Below are 18,259 nucleotides of genomic sequence, written 5' to 3'. Positions count from 1 at the left end.
TAAAAACGGATGCTTTAGGGAGAAGTTGTCTACTTTCTGTATGGGAATGCTCTCATTGCTTTCTGCATGCAGACTTTCTAGAAAATGACAAATTATATTAAACAATAAAATTCAATAAAGTCATTCAGGGAGTTACTGGATCACTTTGCTTCATAATTAACAATCCCAAGACTTTTCTTGTATGACATGACACTAGCCATCCCTGAATAGTACCTGGAATGATTCTTATGTTCTCTTTTCACAAATGAGGGCTCTAAGGCAGAGAAGTTCTAAGCAACCTCAGAACTGGAGAATGGCTGAGAACTCAGTTCTAATTCACAGCGACCTTGGATGACATTAAAAAGTTAAGGGAGAGGGCTTCCCTGGTGGCACAGTGGTTGAGAGTCCGCCTGCCAATGCAGGGGACACGGGTTCGCGCCCCAGTCCGGGAAGATCCCACATGCCGCGGAGCGGCTAGGCTTGTGGGCCATGGCCGCTGAGCCTCCGCATCCGGAGCCTGTGCTTTGCAACAGGAGAGGCCACAACACTGTACCGCAAAAAAAAAAAAAAAAAAAAACCAGACTTCACTTTGTGGTGAGCAGGTTGGGAACCTGGCCATGGTTCTGGGGCCCGTGTACCGCAAAAAAAAAAAGTTAAGGGAGAGAGGCTCTGACAATCACTCAGCAGACAGCCTCCACTTCTGTCAACAACAGAGGCAGTGCCCAGGCATCAGACAGCTCTGTCGCCGACCCCAGCACAATATGGTGCTACCACAATTCCAGTAGAGTAGCCCTCAGCTTCAGAAACATACCTAAGTTCAATGCCCTTTGCAAGGAGCTTTGGTGGGAAAGGGCCTGAAAGGGTAATGCCAAGCCAAGAACTTTTCTTTGTGTCAAGAAAGTCAAGCTTAACAAACAGCCAGGGAATCTGGCTGTTTCTTTTGAGGATAAAGAATAAGGCTGAATAGAGGCTAAAAGCAAGGTAACTCTCTCAACACTAAGATCCTACAATTTCTATATAAGACCTGAACAAAGATCCTTCAGTGGGGAAGGGAGGTAAGCCAAGCTCCACCAAAACCATCCACCTCTTGTGGTTAGGGGCATATGACTTTTGGAGTTAGAGAGACCTGAGTTTAATTCTCCTTTCACTTCGCACTGGCTGTGTGACCCTGGATGCTTTATTTAACCTCTCTAAGGCTAACTGTATCCCTCTGAAACATGGAGATAATATTTATTTTCCTAGTTAGTTGTGAGGTTATCTACCTATCTACCTACCTATCTGAAACATAACATGACATTACATAGGATTTTTCTCTTTAAAAAATTAGATAAACTCTGGGGAAAATCAGGGCAGTGGGAATGTGTGATGTCCCATATTTAGGTCCTCCACATGCTGGCATTTCAGGATCCCCAGAACCATGGCCAGGTTCCCAACCTGCTCACCACAAAGTGAAGTCTGTTAGTTGAAAGTCTTGCCCACACACACAGAGCTCCAAACCAAACATGCAATTCCCTTGTTTAAAAAACGTGAACAGGGCTTCCCTGGTGGCGCAGTGGTTGAGAGTCCGCCTGCCGATGCAGGGGACGCGGGTTCGTGCCCCGGTCAGGGAAGGTCCCACATACCACGGAGCGGCTGGGCCCATGAGCCATGGCCGCTGAGCCTGCGCGTCCGGAGCCTGTGCTGCGCAATGGGAGAGGCCACAGCAGTGAGAGGCCCGCGTACCGCAAAAAAAAAAAAATCCAAAATCGTCATTTCATCTTGGATCTTTCTTCTCCCTTATCCCCCATATAAGTTACTAACTGGTTATTTCTTTCTTCAGAACATCTCTGTTCTACTCCTTATCCATTTCCACCTTAGTTCTCAACTTTATCCATTTATTCATTTCACAAGTCTTTATGAAATGTCTCGTGTGCCAAGCACTGTGCCAGAGAAGGGTCAAACACTGATTCCAAATGCCAACCTGTTAGGAGGACCCGCATGTGGCCTTCTCACCCAGCAGCCCGGGGTCTCCCTCTTCCACCTCCCCCCGCCTCCGGGGTCTCCCTCTCCCCCCCCCCCCCGCCGCTGACCCAGCAGGCCGGGCAGTCTGAGCTTCAAGAGCGGTTCTGTTCACACAACTTCCTCCGCAGGGCCTAGGAGTTTCCGCAGTGCCACTACTTGACATTTCTCGTATCCCCCTAAAACCTGTGACTCTGGAACCATTTCTTGAAGGAGATTTAAAACATCGGCAAGAAGAAGCCTCCTGAGTCTCCTTGGGCATGTTTGCCAGCAGAGTGATACCAGGGAAGAGGAGGTCAGGGCTCTAAAAGCGTGGAGCTTTGAGAAAGAAGACACAGGGGACAAGCTCAGCACTTGGACTGAATCCGTCTCAGAATGCGGTGAGCTGGGGTGCGGGAGCTTAGTTCCTTATTGATGAGCCTCCAATAAATTACAACATCGTGGAATGCGTGTTCAAGAAGCGGGCCTACAGGGAATTCCCTGGTGGTCCAGTGGTTAGGGCTCCACGCTTGCTTCCACTGCAGGGCACGGGTTCGATCTCTGGTCGGGGAACTAAGTTCCCACATACTGTGCAGTGCGGCCAAAAAAAAAAAAAAAAAAAAACGACCTACAAACTACATTATTACACTGTTGCATTTCTATCCTCTATATTTGGGTCCATGGGGCAGATTCATCCTATTTTTGGCTTAAGCCAGTTTGACTTTCTGTCATTTGTAACTCAAAGGGCCCACACTAATAAAAAGAATTAACATGTACATATTCTTTGACAGACTATGGTTTTACCCTTACAGGAAACAACGTAAGGCAGGCACTTTGTTGTACCCTTTATACGGAAGAAATGAAAACGCAGAGACAGAGGCTGTCCCCAAACAGCTGAAATTTGAGCCCGAGTTCCTGCCCCAGAGCCTCTGCTCTTTTCTACTGAACCCCCTTCTCTCATCTGTACAGGAAGTTTCTCCAGTGGTCTCAAACACTTTCTGAAGGTGGGTGTGGCTCACATTACTTACACACGATAAACTGAAGCAGTGCAATTAGGAGCTATGTTTTCATTGACTTTTTTTTTTAATGATAGTGCTTTTCTTAAAAAATATATTTATTTCTTTTGCCTGCGCCAGGTCTTAGTTGCGGCCCGCGGGATCTTCGTTGCCACATGCGGGCTCTTAGTTGCGGCGTGTGGGATCTAGTTCCCCGATCAGGGATTGAACCTGGGGCCCCCTGCACTGGGAGCGCGGAGTCTTAACCACCAGGGAAGTCCCTTCACTGATCATTAATCTGAATATTCCCACAGTCTGATTTCTTTAGGTCCTTTGAATTTCTTTCAAATTCTGGACAATGGGGCCTGACATAGGCAAAATGCGAGACCCCAGACTTCCCTTTACACAGGTTTAGTCAAAGCCTTAAGGGAATCGCTAACTTCTCAGCCAGGACACTTCCTTTCTCCTTTCCCACTCAAGAGGCATGAGCTATTTCTGTCCCTATTATCAAGTCTCTCTGCAGCCAAGTGAGGGGATGGTGTCAGGTGCCAGGAAAACTAGAGAAGAATCCTGCAGGCCTGACGGAACTTCTAAATTTCCTTTGTCTGGGGTCAGCAGCTGACCCCACTGCTGGCTGTATCACGCTCATTTCCACCATCCCGAGCTCCGAGGTCAGTCCGAGTGTTTTCAGCCCACCTGCTGGAATTGCTATTCAACCCAATTTAGATTAATTTGGCAAGTCAGTCCTCATGAGCTGTGGCATCACCACCCTCTTCAAAACCCAAAGTAGATCCTGTAGGTGTAGCCTCTGCTTTGATAAATAACAGAGTTGTGTACTCAGTCCACGATGAGGCAGCAAACTGTTTTCAAGATACGGTTTGTTCATCATTAAAACAAACACGATCTGGAGATAGGTCCTCATATCAAGCTCGTTCAAGGTGTGAGAAGCCAACCACTGCGCCAAAGCAAAGATGTGTCCAGACTCCTTGTCACCCAACTAGGTGAGGGTCTCCCCTGTTCAGAGGTGTCTACGTCTCCTTGTGTGTCACCAAAGCGAATGACGGCACCAACCCAGTGAGAACTCCGAGTGTCACACACTTTCTATTTTTCACGACTGTGGACCCCAAAGCGTGTAGGACTTAAGGGTACAACTGAAAGTGCCTGCCTTCCAAGGAGTGACCATGAAGAGGTATTTTCTCCATCTATTCTTAGTGCTCTTATCTCCTGAGATGTACGGAGCAGACACTGAAGGAAACGAGGGACCTAAAATCCCAAACGACTGGTGTTTTGGAGGGTGAGTTTGTGCATAGTACACTGGGAGCGGGGGGGACAAGTGCCTCCTCTTTCCATTGCTTATACTGGGACACTCACGCCAAGGAGGGACTTGATAGGAAAACTGAGAGGAGGTGTGGGATCCAGGCCTGGACAGACTGGCTTGCCCACTCTGGTAGCCCTGCTGGGGCGAGTGGAGGTGAGGGGAGACCTGGTCTTGGGGCACCTGAACCCACAGGGTTCTACACCAGTTAGCAAGGCTTGAGGGCCAGTCAATATTTACCTTTGTTTTATCCCAAACTGGAGTTAATATTTGGCCTGTTTGATTAAAAAAAATTGCCATTATCCAATATTGGATTTCCTAGGTCTTCTGCTTTTCATCCCTGTTAATGGTTTTGACCATTTCCTGTGAAATGGCTAGAAATGAAAGATGAAAAGTGCAGGTTACCCTTATCATTTAGTGACACTATCTCTGGAAACAGAGTCAACAATAAACATTTTTGAACATATGCCATGTGGCAGACACTGAGACAGAAGAGCTACAAACTCTCACGTAACCCTCCAGTCCCGGTTGGAAGTATTCTCATCTTTGGACTTCAGATGAGAGCAGGGAGGCCTCATGAGGTGTCCACGTCATACGGTCAGTGTGGATTCACCCTCAGGTTCTCAGGGCAGGCCGTGTGGGGTGTGATGCATACATAATAGATACCACGCACTTTTCCAGGAAAGCTGGAAACTCTCCTACAAGCCCTTCACGGTCGGGAAAACACAACCTCCCTTATTTGTTCTGGGATTGGAAATTTTGACAAGCGCAGCTGCTTCCAGATCTGGATGCTTGTCAGAAGTAACCGTGGAGGGACTTCCCTGGTGGCGCAGTGGTTAAGAACCCGCCTGCCAATGCAGGGAACTCGGGTTCGAACACTGATCCGGGAAGATCCCACGTGCCATGGAGCAGCTAAGCCCATGCGCCACACTACTGAGCCCACGTGCCACAACTATTGAAGCCCGGGCGCCCTAGAGCCTTAGAGCCTATGCTCTGTAGCAAGAGAGGCCACTGCAGCGAGAAACCCGTGCGCCACAACTAGAGAAAGCCTGCGCGCAGCAATGAGCATCAATGCAGCCAAAAATAAATAAATACATAAATAAATAAAAAGAAGAAGTAACTGTGGAACCTCATTAAAATACAGAGCCAGGGCCCCACTCCAGGGATGTTTCAGCTCTTGGGTGGCACCCAGCACTCTGCATTTTGCACGCCCCCTCCCGCCACAATGATTATTATGACTAGGGAGCTTCAAGAGACCTGGGGCTGCAGAGACCATGGCGCTGGGGATGGTTCACCTCTCCGTGCTTTTCTGTGTCCGTAGAATGGGGACAGAAAGGGCTGTTGAACTGTAAGAGATGTTAAAAGTGCCTTTTCGGGGCACACTGGCAGTGTGTAAATACAAGTATCACCTCAACGTTCTCAGAACTGGAAATCAAATATTTTAAAACTTCTGCTAATAGTATGTGTGAAATGGTCCTTTATTAGCTGAATCTGCACATAAGCAAGTCACCCTTCTCTTCTATCGGTTGAGTAGTCTCTGTTCTTCTGTCTTTACAGGAGAATCCCAGGAATTTAAAGCTGGAAGGCCCTTTTCTCGTAATTCTCACCGTTACCTGAGCTTCATTGGTGCATCTTTCCCCAGTGCCCTCTCTCTTCAGCTGTGGGACTCCAGGCACAGACTCTCACCGGAGAGGCGATACACTGGAGCAGAACCCCAGGATTCTTCTATCCCCAGACGTGCATTCCTGAGTGACTCTGTTGGGAGGGCACCGCGGTCGCCTTCGGGGGTGCTCGGCTAGCAGAACCGCTTCCTTGGGAAGCCCTCCTGTTCCCGCACTGGCGGGGGCTCTGTGGATACACGCTTCCCTCCACTGGTCAGATTAGGAGCGGCAGCAAGCAGATTCTTGCAGGAAAGTTGGAGATGGGACCCGGAGTTAGAGTCAGTCAGCTGTGGGAAGCTGGGCTGAAAAGTCATGGAGAAGTGAGGCTGGAGCGGAAGATAAAGCAAAGTGCGTGCTGCAGTTCTGGGGAAACATGGATCTCTGGAGCCAGGGAAGCCTGATGAGTGCAGGACGGAAGCAAACCAACGGCAAAGACCACATGGCCTCTAAGCAGGAGGGAAGAAGGGCCAGTCCCCCGGAGGACTGTCCTTCCTGCCTCTGAGCCAACTTGAGTGGATTTCTCTTTCTTACAACTGAAGAGCCCCGCGTAGGACGGAGTTGAGTAAGGACTGGGTGACAGGTGAGTATTTCCGGGCGCGGGCAAGACGTGCAGAAGCAGGGGCGCCTGCAGTGGGGGGCAGGTGATGCTGTGAAGCCAAGTAGCGAATGGTCTTTTCCCAGAATACACACGCCTGTTAGTGCCTGCCATCCTGTCCACAGCGGGACATAGATGTGTACAACTCAGCGTGTGTGCTGTAGCTGGGGCTGTACCATGTGCAGAAGCTGTGAGGGAGAATAATAAACCCCGTTCCAGTCTCGGGATGGGCAAGAGTGACGGGCAAGCCTGGCCAGGCCCACGGCTTAGAAATATGGAAACCTAAAACCAGACAGGATGCTGGAGATCATCCTGGCCAACTTCTCACCAAGTACAGATGCCCTCTTCTGCTGACCAGTCTCCCTCCAGCCACTTGCCCTAAACCACAAGTTTCTCTGTCCCAGAATACTAGTGATAGCAACCACCTAAAAGCACCTGGCAAAAATAAGTATTAGATATGATGGAGAATGTGAAACCCCAATTCTAACTTCCTGGCCTCTCTCCTTGTTCTTTTTTAGCACATGATACCCCAGCCTTGACTGCCATACTCAGTATTTTCTTGAGGAAATCAACTACTTGGGCCCAACAGAAAAGTGTTTTTAAAAATGTTATTTAAGATAATGCTGGGTTTTTTTTTTTTTTTAATGCTGGGCTTTTTTTTTTAAAGATAAATTTATTTTTGGCTGTGTTGGGTCTTCGTTGCTGCACGCGGGCTTTCTCTAGTTGCGGCGAGCGGGGGCTACTCTTCGTTGCGGTGCGTGGGCTTCTCATTACGGTGGCTTCTCTTGTTGTGGAGCATGGGCTCTAGGAGCGTGGGCTTCAGTAGTTGCGGCACGTGGGGTCAGTAGTTGTGGCTTGCGGGCTCTAGAGCATAGGCTCAGTAGTTGTGGCTCGCAGGCTCTAGAGCACAGGCTCAGTAGTTGTGGCTCGGAGGCTCTAGAGCACAGGCTCAGTAGCTGTGGTGCACAGGGTTAGTTGCTCCACGGCATGTGGGATCTTCCTGGACTAGGGCTCGAACCTGTGTCCCCTGCATTGGCAGGCGGATTCCTAACCACTGCGCCACCAGGGAAGTCCAATAATGCTGTTTTTCTTTCCTGTCCCTTCCCAGTTGATTACCTGGTAACCAGCTGCACCAGCATTCAACTCGAGACATCCACACGCAGAGGTGTTCTCATTTCAATGTACTAAGCTTGCAGGCAAAGGTTTGTGGGCTTTCAGATGAATCTTTGTGTAGGTGGTTAACAGAATGCAATCTCAGTGCTGACTGACTGATGCTGTTAAGGTTTCACTTGCCAATGCTGTCTGAAGGCGATTAATACGTTTTATTTTCTGAGAGGATACAAAGCTTGGTGAGTAATAAGGACTCACTACCTCCAGAAGCTGCATCTGAACAGGTCCATTTGCCTGGGCTCACTGCAAGGCTGGCCTGCACCCAGGAAGCGAGGGGGCCCTCGCGCTCCTCTCAGACCCTTGGCTCCATGCAGGGATCAGGCTGCTCACCTGGAGGCATGAGACGTGAGAAGGTGGATGGTGTGGGGCCGGCAACATTAGCAAGAGCTTCAGCTCAAGCTGACTCGAGTTCTAGCCTGAGCTTTTCCGCAGTCCCACGGTGACATGCTCGAGAACTTATCTTGGTTTACTCTGCTTTAAAACCAGCACATCTCTTACCTCCCCTACTACAGTAGGAAATAATTATTAAAAATTGCTTTCTCATACATTCAGCAAATCAAAGAAGCGAGCGGTTTCTCTTTCCTCAGTGACACTCACCTTCCAAATTTATTGTGCGTGTATAAATGACTCATCCCACTGCTGACTTTTCGTGGACCCTCTCCCAGTGGACTTAACTCAAGGCTTTCATCGTTGCACATACTGGGCACTTTCTTCCTTTTCGGAGATGGAACTGACCTCTGTTAATCCTAAGAGAATTTGTCAAGGCAACAGAGCAGGCCTCTCTCAAACACTCTAAAAGGGTACTGACCCACTTCTCATGTCCTTCCCTGACGGAAGAGATCCACAGACCCCCGGGCTTGCAGTGCAGGATGAGGATGGAGCCTCATTCGGCTCCCCCAACCCAGCAGCTGGGTGGCACCTAGGACGCAGCAGGTGAAATTCAATACATGTCTGAAGTGCAGTTAGCCTCTCTCCCACATTTAGTCCTCTAGGGAGAGGTTCTTCCTTGATGACTGGACTTAACGTATTCTCTAACCCTATTGTCCAGTGGGGTAGAAATGGAGTAGGGTGTATCTTTGTAAGTTAGTTTATTTCATAAAAGGCATGTTCTCCTTTTAAAATATAGGTAGTGTAATATATATACATACATATATATATATAAACACATATTCAAATATTCAAGTCAGTAATATACTCACTCTCATTATAAAAATACAGCCATCCCTCCGGTATCCAGAGGATTGATTCCAAGAGCATCCTCGGGTACCAAAATCTGCGGGTGCTCAAGTCCCTCATAAACAATGGCGCAGTACAATGAATACTGATAAAGAGGACTGACTGTACACACATAAAGAGAAACCTCCCCCTTGCCCTTCTCCCTATTCTAGTCTCCTCCCTCGAGGTAGCTCTGTTAAAGAGTTTGGTGTGTTTCCTGACTTTTTCTTGTTTATATACATGTGTGCTCATGTAGAAATACATACTTTGTTTTGCTTTTATTAACAGAAATGGGACCTTACTATTCACACTGATTTGAAACTTGCTTTTTACACTCAAGAATACTGAACTCTTTCCATGGCAGTATACATTCTTGTATCTCATTTTTTAACGGCTGCAGACATTCCATAATACGGATGAGTCATTGTTTAACCTTTCCCTATTGATGGATATTTTTTCCAGTTTTCATCCAGTTTAATTTTCTAAAGCCAGGTGTATTGAGGTATACTTTATATGCAGTAAAATTCACCCTTTTAAATGTGCAGATTATGTTTTAACAAACACAGTCATGTAACCACCACCACGATCAGGAGTTCCATTACCGCACAAGTTCCCTTGTGTCTCTTTGTAGTAAACCCGTTCACGCACCCTCAACCCCAGGCAAATACTGACCTGTTTTTATCCCCATAGCTTTGCTGTTTCCAGAATGTCATACAGTCAGAAGCATACAGTATGTAGCCCCACAAGTCCAGCTTCTTTCACTTGGCACAAGGCATTGGCGATTCATCCAAATGGCTGTATCATTCGGTCCTTTACTCTCATTGCTGAGTTGCATTCCACTGCATGCCTACACTACAGTTTATCTAGGCACAAGTTGGTGGACATTTGGGTGGTTTTCAGTTTCTGGCAATTAGAATTAAATCTGCTTAAACAGTTGTGTACAGCTGTTTGTGTGCATGTATTATGTTCATTTCTCCTGGGCAAATACCTAGGAGTGGGATTGCTGGGTTGTATGGTGGTATGTATAGCTTTACAAAAAAAATGCCAAACTACTTTTCAACGTACCTGTATATTTCTGCATTGCCACGAGCAATTCTCACGTGTGAGAGTTCTGGTTGCTCTGCATACCCATCAGCACTTGGTACTGTCAGGTTTCTAAAATTTTAGCCATCTTTGTAGGTATGCAACCTTACCTTGTTGTGGTTTTAATTCGCATTTGCCTAATGACCAACGATGTTGAGCAGCTTTTCATGTGCTTCTTTGACCATCCATAGCTTCTCGGTGAGGCGTATGTGTACATCTATTGCCCATTTTTAAGTTGGGTTGTTTTGTTATTATTGAATTGAGAGATTTTTTTTTTTTTTTTTTTTTTTTTTTGCGTTACGCGGGCCTCTCACTGTTGTGGCCTCTCCCGTTGCGGAGCACAGGCTCCGGACGCGCAGGCTCAGCGGCCATGGCTCACGGGCCCAGCCGCTCTGCGGCATGTGGGATCCTCCCGGACCGGGTCACGAACCCGTGTCCCCTGCATCGGTAGGCGGACTCTCAACCACTGTGCCACCAGGGAAGCCCTGAGAGATCTTTATACAGTCTAGATACAAGTCTTTTATTTGTATTTTACAAATATATTCTCCTGTATAGAATTTTTGAAGTCTCCCTTTCAACATCACTGACGAGAGATCATTACTTATTTCTGAAGTGCTGTCAGCAGTTTCATGCTATACTGCTCTTCGGAGATCCACATGTGACAAATGTTAACTGAACGTATGGCTGAATGAATGCTCACTGATGTCTCAGCTGAGTCCCGGGGGGAATCGGGCAGTATGCTGACTTAAGGAAGGGACTCATTTGAGAACCCTTTTGGTAGCTACCATTCCATCGTATGTAAAGCCCATCTTCTCTGTTTCCACTGAATTAACAAAGATTCCTTAACAGCGTATCAAACAGCTCTGACACCGCTGTATTCCTCTGTTCCCATCCCCCGTTCCTGAACCCCTATGTTCACTCCTCATGGGGTGAGCATGCCAGGCTGTGCTTGCCTCTGGGAAGTCCGGATGTTTTTGGACTTTATTATTTTTAACTGAAATACGTCTGACATAAAAACACTGTGTTAAGGTATACAACATGATTTGATAATTTATATACTGTGATATAGTTGCCATTGTAGTGATAGCTCCTCTATCACATAATTACTTCTTTTTTGTGGCTGGTATAACTGAGATCTAGTCTCTTTGCAAGTTTGATGATTATTAATACAACGGTGCTGCCTTTACTCATAGCAGCTCTCTAGGACTTATTTACTACTAGTTGCAAGTCTGTACCCTTAAACAGCATCTCTCCTGCCCCATCCCCACAGTCCCTGGTAACCACCATTTTTCTGTTTTTAGTAGTTTAGCTCTTTTACATTTCACATGTACGTGATATCATACACTATTTGTCCTTCTCTGACTTATCTCATTCAGCATAATGCCCTCAAGGTCCATCCACGTTGTTGCAAATGGCAGGATTTCCTTTTTCTCATGGTTGAACAATATCCCATTGCATACATATACACTACGTCTTCTCTATCCATCGCGGGCCTCTCACTGTTGTGGCCTCTCCCATTGTGGCCTCTCCCGTTGCGGAGCACAGGCTCCAGACGTGCAGGCTCAGCGGCCATGGCTCATGGGCCCAGCCGCTCCGCGGCATGTGGGATCCTCCCGGACCGGGGCACAAACCCACGTCCCCTGCATCGGCAGGCGGACTCTCAACCACTGCTCCACCAGGGAAGCCCGGTAGATCTATTTTTAATTTTTTGAGGAACCTTGGTATTGTTTTCCATAGTGGCTGAACCAATTTACATTTCTACCAACAGTATACAAGAGGTCCCTTTTCTCCACATTCTCACCAACACTTCTCATCTCGTCTTTCTTGAGGACAGTCATTCTAACAGGTGTGAGGTGAAAGCTCATTGTGGTTTTGATCTGCATTTCCCTGATGATTAGTGATGTTGAGTATTTTTTCTTGTATCTGTTGGCCATCTGGATGTCTTCTTCCAGCTGCTCCAGATTTCTCACCTGCAAATGGTTAAGTCAGGCCAAGCAACAACCCGTGGCTGGCTAGTGGTCACTAACTGAGGAGAAGGATAGGTAAAGAAAGCTCTATTTCAGCCTCAGCTCTTAGCTAGGTCCTCCAGTCCACCTAGGAGTTAGTGGGCCTCCAAGCGGAATCATTTGACCCCTTTAGCTCTTACTCCCTATTTATCTTTATTGATTAGTTTGCAGTGGTGAGGGGCAAATGATTGGAACCTCAAACCTCTAACACATAATTCACTAAGGTTGGTTTGGACTGCTACTTTAATAGGCCCATACTAAAGAAATGTGTTCAGGAATAAATCAACGTGAAAAGCATGCTTTGTACAAATAAGGGAGCAACTGCGTTGTCTGCATCATTTTGAGTTTGTGTGTACAACCGAAGGAGGTGAGCCCTGCCTAAACCCTCATCCATTCCACCTAGGCCCAGGGTGCGATTACCTGACCTCCAAGTTCTGCCATGAGACTGAGGCTGGACTCAGCTCGTCGAGCTGCACTCCTCTGCTAGTGAGCGATATCTGTAAGAACACTGAAGGGGTGTGCGGGTTCTCACTCCAACTACCTTGTGAAGAAAGGCTGCTCCTAATATCCTTACGCTTGTTCTTTCTGTATTTCCTGCCTCTTGACTTTTATTAAACTCCTAGACCCTTCAAAACCCACTTCAGATACCAACTCCTCTAAGAAGGCTTTCCTGATTCCTCAAAGATGTAATCAATCATTTCACGCTCCGTACTACTTCTGTATTTTACATATTTTGTGTATAACGAAGTTGATGCTTATAAAGTACTTTCTATGTGTCGTGCAGTGTTCCAAGTGCTTTACATATATTGACTCATTGAACTTTCACCACATTCTATTCAGTAGATACTCTTTTTTTTTTTGCGGTACGCGGGCCTCTCACTGTTACAGCCTCTCCCGTTGTGGAGCACAGGCTCAGAACGCGCAGGATCAGCAGCCACGGCTCACGTGCCCAGCCGCTCCGCGGCATGTGGGATCTTCCCGGACCGGGGCACGAACCCGTGTCCCCTGCATCGGCAGGCGGACTCTCAGCCACTGCGCCACCAGGGAAGCCCAGTAGATACTCTTAATATTCCTATTTTGCAGATGAGGAAACTGAGGAACAGAAGGTAAACAACTTGCTGTAAGTCACAGGCTTTGAATCCGGGTAGCTCTTAAAACGTTTTGCCATGTATTTCTACTGCTGCACTTACTACACTGTATTGCCATGTATTTGTTTCCAAGTCCTCTTCAACACTGTGAGTTTTTGAAAGCAAGGACCTGTCTTATTTGCTCAGCTCTGTACCTGCAGTCTTATGCTGAGGAACTTCCTTTGCGCTCACTAGGCCATGGCAGAGACCCTCAACTGGGACCGGCCAAGTCAGCATCTTTCTCGTGAACCTGGGATTGGACATTCACTGGGCAGTCGAGAATGTAAGCAAATCAAATGCACTGGCCACCTGCATTCGTTCCTGGGAAAGACCTCATCTGAATCTACAGCAAAAAAAGGAACTTCATCCCACAAGTAAGAAACTCTAGAACCTGAACAAGAGTTGGAAATGAATCTCTGAAGACAAAACAACTCAGAAGAGACTTTGCTGCCCATTAGTTAGAAGTCAAACACAAGTTATATGTCAATTATATCTCAATAATAAGAAGAACAAAGCAAACAAAAACCTCCCAAACATGGCAGGTGCATTACAGCTTTGGGTCATCAGCAACGCAGCCCCCATTGCCAACACAGGACAGTAACTAAGAGCCTCCACTGCAGAGCGCTGCTCTGGGATTTGAACCTAGCAATGCCTCTGACTGCTGTATGACCTTGGTCAGGCTTGTTAACCTCTCAGTGCCTGGAATTCCACATCTATATAACAAGGGTGATAAGAGAACCCATGCTGTTGTAGGGTTGTTAGGATTACATGAGTTATAGGAGTCGAACGCTTAGCACAGTGTCTGGCACATAGCAGGAGTCCAATAAACACAAGCTATTCTTCCTGCTTATTTAGTAAGGTAGGCAGAGAACTGGTGGCATGTAAGGCACATTATCACAAACGCCACCCTTACCCCTGGTGCCTGGCATACAGTGGGCAGTCAGTGGGTTTTCACTGAATGAACGAACGAATAAATGGCTAAAGTGGTTGGTAGGCTTTTGTTCAAGGAGAAATTAGAATAGCAAAAAGAAGTAACGCTTAAATGTCACGAGGACTAGCCCAGTAAGCACTTTAGTATTCTATTAACAAGACTGATGTATTACAGACATCCACTGCATGTGTTCATAATAACGATTCTTAGGCATTGTATAAATCCTCTTGTGTCTTAGGAATTATCAATGGTTATTTTCAAAGGAGTTTTAAAATTAAGTATATACTACTGCATCCAGATGCTTTAGAAATTGGAAATCCACGTAGAGCATAAATGGCAACATGAATTAACTGGAAAATCCTGATTGACTGTAACACTGAGTTCGCACTTCTGTGCTCACCTGGTGTTATAATCCGTCTACATTCTCTACTTCCAACTAGACTGTGAATGCCTCTAATGCCTAGCACTCTTATACCCACAGCGCCTGGGATGTATTCACGGTCAATTAATACTTGCCAGATAAACAGCCACCATGTTCCATAACCCCACCAGATTAAAGCTTTTAGTCCAGCAACATATTCTTTTGGTGTACTTACATTTACAAAAGAGTTAAAAACTCTTATCTTCTTAAGGCCTTTTAAATACAAATGTCAACATTTAAAAATATGGTATACCTTAAGAAATCATTCTTTTTTAAAAAAAAAAAATTTATTTTACTTTTTATTTTTGGCCATGCTGTGCAGCATGCAGGATCTCAGTTCCCCGACCAGGGATCGAACCGGTGCCCCCTGCAGTGGAAGCACGAAGCCCTAACCACTGGACCACCAGGGAATTCCCAAGAAATCATTCTTTAAAACCCTAAAATTTAAGACTAAATGACTTGACAGAATTTAGTTTAAACTGGAAGCTAGAGTATTGAAAAAGTCCTTTTTAACTTAGACGATTTCTAACAAAATCAGATAAAAGCTGTTAATTTTTTGTTTTTTTCTTTTTTAAATTAAAAAATTTTTTAACCATTGATAATTAACCAATTATCAGTAACCAATTATTGATAATTATCAATTAACCACTGATAATTCCTAAGACACAAAAGTATAGTTGCTTTTAATTTTCTTATATTAAACCATTAAAGACTTATATTGCTGGTCTGTCAGATGTTACATCAATCAATGGTGCTACCTGCTCAAAGGAAAGGAAGTAGGAAGAAGAAAGGATGGGAGTATGTGAAGAAAACTAATGTTAAAAAGTGACCTCTGCTCCCTCCTCTTACACACTATGAAAATGATATTAGGCTTAGGAACCTGCTCTGGACTCACATAGCAATGAAAACTGAACCAAAAAGATAACCAGCTTACCACCTCCTGGACCGTCACACAAATGCCAGGGAAAATGGCCAATGCACTGGCCATCAGCTAGTGCCCCGTCCTCCTGTCACATTCCACTGCCATCCTGAACTCCTATGCAGGTCTAAGAGTCCACTCTAAAGCTGCATACCCTACCTGGATACTTGAAGTGTAACAGGGATTAAAATGTCAGCAAAAGGAGCTTGACTTTAAAGGAGGGAATGTAATCTTCATCCTGCGGGTAAGGGAGGTTTGGGTGTCTGGATTCAAGCAGGGATGCCAAAGACAATTTGGCTGCCCTTTTTTTTAGCCCTTTTCCTGGTATGGAGATAAGACTGGGGGGAGGGAGGCATGTGTGGGCTTCTGGGAAAGTATACTCTGGTATTCACTTTACCCCAAGGGTAGAATTCCCCTAAAGAGGGATCAGTACTCATGATAATATGTTGGGCAGGAAATGGTTCTATAAAATGGACATTATCTACCTCTTACTTAGCACTAATTCATAACCCGGGAGAGATCTGATTGCATCTGCTGAAATGTGTCATTACTGAATTGCTGCAATGTGCCTCTCTATGTGTAATACCTGGTCATTACACTACACATCTCTAGATCGTTTATGTAGTTACATGAGCCTGTGTTACTTACACAATTAAGCAAAGCTTTAATAATAAAAAAGAAGCATTTAGTCAATAGCATAAAATATCTGTAAGAGAGAGTGGTTAACAAGTTTGTCAATAAGGTTAATAAGCACATTAATAAAGTGAATATGTTTATGTCCATCAAGCTAACCGCTTGATGATATTGACGGTGTTTACTGTAGAGCAGAAGGGCATCTAGTGATCAGATCTAAGTATATGTTGAATCATTCGTTTCTTTTCATTTCAGAGACATAGAAATAGATTTTAAACTAGAAAGAACCTGACTATCTCTTAGGCAAGAGTAACTGAACAAATACTGTACATGTCATTTCAATGTCTCTGTATAATACGTGTTCATTTTTAGTTTATAAAGAGGTTATAAAAATAAGATGACAAAACACTGTATTACTGACGTAACGGTGCTTATATAAGGTATACTTCTAAATTAAAAAAAATAATGTCTTAGCACTAATTCTAAGGATTAAATGAGATAATATTTTAGAGCATTTAACACATGGCCAGGCACTGTTTACTCTCATTATCACTAATATGTACCAACAATGATGAAAACAGCTTCAAAGAAAATGTATTCACAGACCATTAGGAACAAATGCAACTCTGCTGAAATCTAGGAGAGCTGCTTCTGTTACAATAGAGCAAAACCTGTTTACTTTTTTAAGATATATCACTTTAGATGTTACTGTGGCAACATGTGATTTCAAAGCTTTCCACTGCCCAGCAACTATAATCTTATTACATTCTGTCAGTTAAAATATCCCCAAAGTGGGTGCACTAGTTGAGTTTAACAATCTCATTTGTTAAATATGGCCTTCCTCTCCTCTTACGATGTGACATCTTACCAGATGTGTATCTCCCTTATCAGCCTTCCTCTCTCTCCATCTCACAGTGGTTATAAGGGTTTAGGATGTTTGGCTGCCAAAACCATGTTTATCAGGGCAAGAGAATCCTGGAATAAAAGAAAAAAGGGAACCCAGGTGGAAGGGAGAGTCTCCTCCATGGCCAATAGCTGTATTTTTGTACTAAATAAGAAAGCAATTTCAAAAAAATTAATCAGGAACGGCACCAGTCAACCACCTAGATTAGCTATCCTACTGAATAGATAACAAGTTGTTGAAGAGACACAAGCAGATACTATCAGGTGTGATGAGGTACAAGGTCACTAAAACAAGCTAAAGAAACCAGGTTTGCAGAAAATACCAAAGCGTAGCTTCAAATGAGACCAAGTTCTGCCCTGGAAACTCTACCAGCAGCCAGCAAGTTCAATCTGGCAGGTGTTGTCACCACAAAAACAAAAGGCAGGGGTAGAGGAGACACAGGTCTGTTTCAGGGCAGCACCATACCTCCAAAAAGACAAGGCTTGGGGGGAAGGTATGTACTATGAACAAAGCGCATGACAGGTGTCCCGAATTCTCAGCTCTATACGGATTTATCACGCCATTGTCCATCTGCTTTCTGACACCGAGGCTTAAGTAACTAGGAATTGAAAGGTAACGGGGATACGACATTTGGTTCCTGCGCCACAGCAAGGCAGGATAAGACAATTGGAGGTGGGGGAGGGAATGGGACCACCCTCCTCAATCAATTTCATTTTACAGTGGGAATGCAAGGACAAAATTGTTCTTAATGCAGTGGTACCCAGCCTCAGCATCCTGGTGCTCTACTGCTAAAAATCAAATAATGCAGGAAAATATTTATCTCAGTGGATAGATTATTTCCTTGATTTGCTTTAATTACATAACATTAACAAATTCTGGCATTTGCTGCTTCCTGGTTGCAGCTGACAAAATTAACAAGTAAAAAAGACGCTTTTCATTGTGTTTAGTTTGCTAAAGCTTCTTTGGTTCTGGTGGTCTTGTTCAGGGGTATGCTTTTGGATTGCCTAATATATAATATTTTGTACTAGAAAGACTTTAACCATGGACATGTGTTGCTTTTATTTTAAATTAATTAAAGAGAAAGATAAAAGAAGCACTTTCATTCCCCAGGGACTGGCATCAACCTTTCTGTCTGCACCTATCAGCCTCACCCCTACAACCCGCATCTAGTCTATAAACAGCAAGAGTCAGTGCACATCCGTCGAGGGTGCAGGAAAAGCTGGAGGGGCAAAGTCAGTCTTTGAGAAACTTATAATCTGGGTGGGGGATAAATATCTTGAACTGGAAAAGTATTTATTTCTAATGATTTTATTCTTTTTTTTTTTTTT

At 45.1% G+C, this 18,259-nt stretch overlaps 1 pseudogene; it reads left to right on the top strand.

The window, feature by feature from the left end:
- Positions 1 to 6,065, top strand: part of LOC112406675 (cyclic AMP-dependent transcription factor ATF-4 pseudogene) — a 12,699-nt pseudogene extending 6,634 nt beyond the window's left edge.
- Positions 6,066 to 18,259: the final 12,194 nt, after the last annotated feature.

This window comes from Neophocaena asiaeorientalis, unplaced genomic scaffold (assembly GCF_003031525.2).
Source record: "Neophocaena asiaeorientalis asiaeorientalis breed wild unplaced genomic scaffold, Neophocaena_asiaeorientalis_V1.1 scaffold59, whole genome shotgun sequence".
NCBI lineage: Eukaryota > Metazoa > Chordata > Mammalia > Artiodactyla > Phocoenidae > Neophocaena > Neophocaena asiaeorientalis.
This window is presented reverse-complemented; position numbering and strand designations above follow the sequence as displayed.